This window comes from Indicator indicator, chromosome 8 (assembly GCF_027791375.1).
Source record: "Indicator indicator isolate 239-I01 chromosome 8, UM_Iind_1.1, whole genome shotgun sequence".
Taxonomy (NCBI): domain Eukaryota; kingdom Metazoa; phylum Chordata; class Aves; order Piciformes; family Indicatoridae; genus Indicator; species Indicator indicator.
In genome coordinates, this window is record NC_072017.1 from 35,294,957 (window position 1) to 35,300,953 (window position 5,997).

Sequence of the window (5,997 nt, forward strand, 5' to 3'; positions counted from 1 at the left end):
AGCCCGGCTCGCTGGCTCGGGGGATTCATGCGAACCCTCCTCATCATTGCCGGCTCCACATCCTTCCCATTTCAGCGGCGGCGATGGATGCAGGCAGGCGGGGCTGCCTGCCCTCACAGCACGCTCAGCCGCCATTCAAACCGGATGGGGAATCACGGCTTTGGAAGGTGGCAGCCCAGCCCAATATGGGGCCCGAGGTACCTGGTGACCCTCCAGCCCATGGCCATGCCTGTGTTGGGTTTTTTTTTTTTTTTTTGGGAAATGGGATTTCTCCAGTAGGCAACAGCTATTTCCCGGTTGGTGTTATCTGCAGAGAGCGTGTGTCAGTGGCTGATGGCACTCCTCCACGCAGAAAGGGAATGACGAATGTTTAGTTTCGTGGTAGCACATTTGTCATGTGAAATTGCATTAATATTGTGTAAACAGCACCTTTCGGCCAAAGATCTGGAGGTGCTGTGTAAATACAATGAGCTGGGAGCTTTTAATTATCCACTGTACACATAGAACTGTAGAATCATTTAATTGTTTTGGTTGGAAAAAAAGACCTCAAAGATCATTGAGTCCAACCATCAGCCTAACACCACCATGGTCATTAAACCATGTCCTGAAATGCCAAGTCCACACGTTTCTTGACTTTGTATCTCAATATGATCTGTTCATACCGACTAAGGGATGAAGTGTTAGAAAGCAGCCCTGTGGAAAAGAACTTGGGGTTGCTGATTGATGAGAAGCTGGACATGAGCAGGCAGTGTATGCTTGCAGCCCAGAAGGCCAATCACATCCTGGGCTGCATCAAAAGATGTGTTGCTAGCAGATCCAGAGAGGTGATTCTGACACTTTGCTCTGGTGAGACCTCACTTGGAGTACTATGTCCAGGTCTGGAGCCCTCAATATAGGAAGGACATGGACCTGATGGAGATGGTGCAGAGGACAGCCATGAAAATAATCAGGGAGTTGGAGCACCTCTTCTATGAAGACAGGCTGAGGGAGCTGGGGTTGTTCAGCCTGGAGAAGAGAAGGCTCCATGGAGACCTAATAGCAGCCTTCCAGTATTGAAGGGGCCTACAAGAAGGATGGAGAGAGAGTGTTTACAAAAGCCTGCAGTGACAGAACAAGGGCCAATGGCTTCAAACTAGAGAAGAGCAGATTTAGACTGGATGTTAGGAACAGGTTCTTTGCTATGAGGGTGGTGGAACACTGGAACAGGTTGCCCAGGGAAGTGGTGGAAGCCCCATCCCTGGAGATATTCAAGGTGAGGCTCAACAGGGCTCTGGGCAGCCTGATCTAGTAGATGATGCCTCTGCTTACTGCAGAAGGGGTTGGACTAGATGACCTTTAGAGGTCCCTTCCAATCCCATTCTGTGATTCTATACATAAAACAGTGATTGTAGACATTTATCTATTGACAATAATTGTTTAAAATCCACTAAAGCAGCTTTAGAGCACTAATCAATACCAAATCTCTACAACACGATCAGCTCCCTTTGTGTTTCATTACATCTATTAGGTTTAATTAATCTGCAAATGGAGTGACATAAAGGGTTTTTTTTTTAAAAAAAAAAGGCAAGGCAGCTAATTACAGGTCAAAAGCTTTTTTAATGCACCCTTATAATTTCTTACATATAGGCTCATTATAGCCAAATGAGGAAGAGATGGCCCACAGATACATTTGCACATTCATTTTTTGTGCCAGACCTGTGTGCTTAAACAGGAGAAGAGAAGACATCAAATAATTCAAAGAGTTAAATGCATCAGTGTGCTTCCCTGACAGTGAGGTTGGCACTAGTGGACATCATCAGGGGATAAATCATTTTGCAGCCACTGCAGCTAGAAAGTGAAGTTCAGATTCTGGAGAGCTTAATTAGGAAGCATGTTAAAAGTGAAAGGGTGAGAGTCATGTTAATTACGTGGGGTTCCTCTTGGAGCAAACCCAGGAAGCAACTGTGCTGTAAGGCTAGCATCATGTCAGCCCCTGAATTAATCAGCCTGCATTACTGGTAGGACACAACTGCTTATGCAAAAATGCTGTCCAAATGCCATTGCCAATGGCAGGTGGAAGCTCGGACTTGATTCTACTCGATTACAGTGACATAATCATATGGATTTGGAGAAGCTTCATGCTCCAAATGGCATTTTAGGCACCAAATAGGATATTATAAGAGCTCTCCAGTCTCACCATAAATGTGCAACCCAAAGATTATGACCAGACCCTGAAGGACTGTTGTTTTTTCCACCTTTTAGAAGGGTCCACGGAATTGAAGCCTTGATCTTGATTATCACATGCAAGTGAGCTTTTGATATGAGGCCCAAATGGCTTTATAGTCTATTTCTCCACCTTGTCCTCCTGTTGAGGGCTTAAATCTTGGTCAAATACTAATTATGGGGTACATACATGTTCCTGCCTCAAACTCCATTATGGTGGTGATGATGATGGTGATGATAAGAAGAAGAAGCAGAAGAAGCAGCAGCAGAAGCAGCAGAAGAAGGAGAAGAAGCAGCAGAAGCAGAAGCAGCAGCAGCAGCAGAAGAAGAATTAAGTTTAGCTTGAGTAATCCATCAGTGATGGTAATTAGGATCATGGTGAAACTTCTAGATGTGAAAATGCTGCTCTCTGAAGCTCTCCATTTCCTCTACTTTGCCCCTCTGGAGTAACCACCAGCCCTGAGAGACCCTGAATGTCTGAAAATCTCTTTGTCAGGATGACCTGTTTTCAGCCATTGACCTGAAAACATGTGTGACCCACTGGCAATTTTTCCTTTGGGAAGCCAACCAGGAAACTATGAGAAGAGGGCACAGACTTGTTTCCCAACAGGAGCCCTCTCTGGAGTTTTTCAGCAGCACAGTTTCTCCTTACAGGTGCTTCCTCAATCATGCGTTGTATTGCTCAGGAGAGCAAGAGGAGAGCTTTGGACATGGAGGTTTTTTTAATATAGTGGTGGAGAACTCCATATCAACACCTGTAAAAAGTTCTAGACAGTACACTTCTGTGCTGTCAAATCTTTTCTAGTCACAAAGACCTTGATGTTACATTTTTCCTACATAGTCTTGATTCAGACAGGGAAAATTCTACTTTTCCCCACTCTTCTGTGGGCTTGCCCCACAACCCCCCCCAACCTACTAGTACTATTCACCAGTCAAAAAAAAAAATCTCATAAACAGTTGTTTTCAGCTGTGATATTAGTCTATCAAGATTTGAGGTGCAATCAGTAAGGTTTTACTAAGCAATCCTTAAAAATGATGCATTAGAATAGCTCACAAAGGAGGTCTGAAACATTTCATCCTTACCATAAGTTTAAGTGTCAAGGAAATGGGAGAAACCAGCAGTGTCAGCAGGGAAATTGTTGATTTGACTGGTGGTCATGCCATGCTCTCTTCCTTGCTCTTTCTCCATCCACTGATCTCTGTATGTCTGAAGGGTAAGAAGGTCAGTCTGTGCTTATGCTTCAAAAATACCACTTGGAAACTGCCAGACAGCTTTTTCTTGCTTTATCCTTTAAAGGCTTCAAAATCCAAAATTCTGCCGAGAAAACAGAAGCAGAGGCAGAAACAGAATCACGGAATTATTGAGGCTGAAAAAAATTCTGAGATCATCAAGCCCAGCCTGTGACTTAGCACCACAACATCAGTTAAACCATGCCACCAAGTGCCATACCCAACCTTTTCTTAAAGACCTTCAGTGATGGTGAGTTCACCACCTCCCCGGGCTGTCCATTCCAGTGTCTAATCAGCCTTTCTGTGAGGAAGTGCTTCCTACTATCCAACCTAAACCTCCCCTGGCACAGCTTCATACCATGCCCTCTTGTTCTGTCACTAGCTGCCTGGGAGAAGAGCCCAACCCCCCAGCTGACTACAACGTCCTTTTAGGCAGTTGTAGAGAGTGATAAGGTCCCCTCTGAGTCTCCTCTTCTCCAGGCTGAACACCCCCAGCTCCCTCAGCCTCTCCTCATCAGACTTTCCCTCCGGCTCCCTCACCGGTCTTGTCGCTTTCCTCTGAACCTGCTCCAGCACCTCAATATCCTTCCTGAAGTGAGGGGCCCAGAACTGCACACAGTACTCGAGGTGAGGCCTCACCTGTGCTGAGTACAGGGCAGAATTACATCCCCAGTTCTCCTGGCCACACTATTCCTGATACAGGCCAAGAACACTGCTGGTTCATGTTCAGCTGCTGTCAACCAGCACTCCCAGGTCCCTCTCAGCCAGGCTGCTCTCCAACCACTCATCCCCCAGTCTCCAGCACTGCATGGGGTTGTTGTAGCCAAAGTGCAGGACCCTGGAAGTGCCTGAAGTAGGTGCCAGGAAAGAACCTTTGTGGACATTTCCACAAGAAGCAATTTCTCCCAGTGGGTTTCTGCCTTAACCTCCAGAAACATCTGGTATTGCATCACCAGTCTTGAGACAAATAATAAAAACTCCATCTCTGCCTTTGCTTGCCTGCTGTTTGACATGGGGAGAAGAACAGGAGGCAGGGAGCATCTTCCACATGTATTAAAATGCATCATCAGCAGCTGCCATTAGCCACTCCAAACACTGAGTTATGGCAAGGAAAGAAGCGTTCATGTGCACAATGAGGGGAAAAACAGAATTTAAAGCCAGGAATATATTTGGCATTGATATTGCTCCGAAATCATTTGGCATAAGAACGCCACCCATCACGTGGATGCGTCAAGTGTGTTGCTCAACACTTTTGTGGCTATAGGTCTACAACTGAGTGTGATTATCACACAGGGAAAATGGATTTGCAGAGAAGATGGCCTGTCACAAATATTAGAAAATCATTAACCAATTCAGGCTGTGCCTTAGTAGATTCAAAGCAACAAGGATAAGAGCAACACGCTTAGAGAATCACAGAATCACAGAAACATCCAGGCTGGAAAAGACCCTCAGGATCACCAAGTCCAATCCAGAACCCTACTCTACAAGGCTCACCCCTAAACCATGTCCCCAAGCACCACATCCAAATGACCTTTAAACACAGCCAGGGTTGGTGACTCAACCACCTCCCTGGGCAGCACATTCCAATACGTGACCACTCTTGCTGTGAAAAAAATTTTCCTAATGTCCAGCCTAATCCTACCTAGTCGCAGCTTGAGGCCATCCCTCTTGTTCTGTCACTAATTACCTGTGAGAAGAGACCAGCACCAGCCTCTCTACAACATCCTTTCAGGTAGTTATAGACAGCAATAAGGTCTCCCCTCAGTCTCCTCTTTTCTAAACTCAACAGCCCCAGCTGCTTCAGTTGCTTTTCATCAGATTTATTCTCCAGGCCCTTCCCCAGCTTTATTGCCCTCCTTTGCACTGGCTCTAGCACCTCCATATCTCTATTGTACAGAGGTGCCCAAAACTGAACATAATACTCGAGGTGTGGCCTCACCAGAGCTGAGTACAAGAGGACAATCACCTTCCTACACCTGCTGGACACAGCATTTCTAATCCAAGCCAGGATGCCATTGGCTTTCTTGGCCACCTGCTGGCTCATATTCGGTTACTTGTCAATTAGAACCCGCAGGTCCCTTACTGGCAGAAAGGCTCCTTCGAAACTCTCTGGAGATATATTCCAAAATTAACTGCATATAAGATAAAAAAAGCAAAACAGCAGTAAGGGGAAAGTAATTCTAGTTTACACAATGTTCTTTCCATAGTTTAATGAAAAACATTTTCTCACTGTAAATACTTTAGCTCAACAATCTGAGACACTGTTACTATAGATTTTGTATGCTGACCAGAGCCCAGCATTATGGCCTTCAAGAATCTTGTAGTAGATCACAGCTGGTTTTAGCATTTTAGAAAACCAAGTTTAGCTTCCATTTGAGCTTAAAAGAACATAAAACTAGTAGTTTTACTGCCACCATGCACATTAAATCACCTTCTAATAAGAAGCAGCTGACTGCAACAAATGAAGTGGATTCGGACAACTGCAACCTCTTCCACTCTGTGTTACCTTCCAAGATTGGAAACAGGTGGGAGCACATCAAGCTTGCAAATGTCAGGCACTGCATA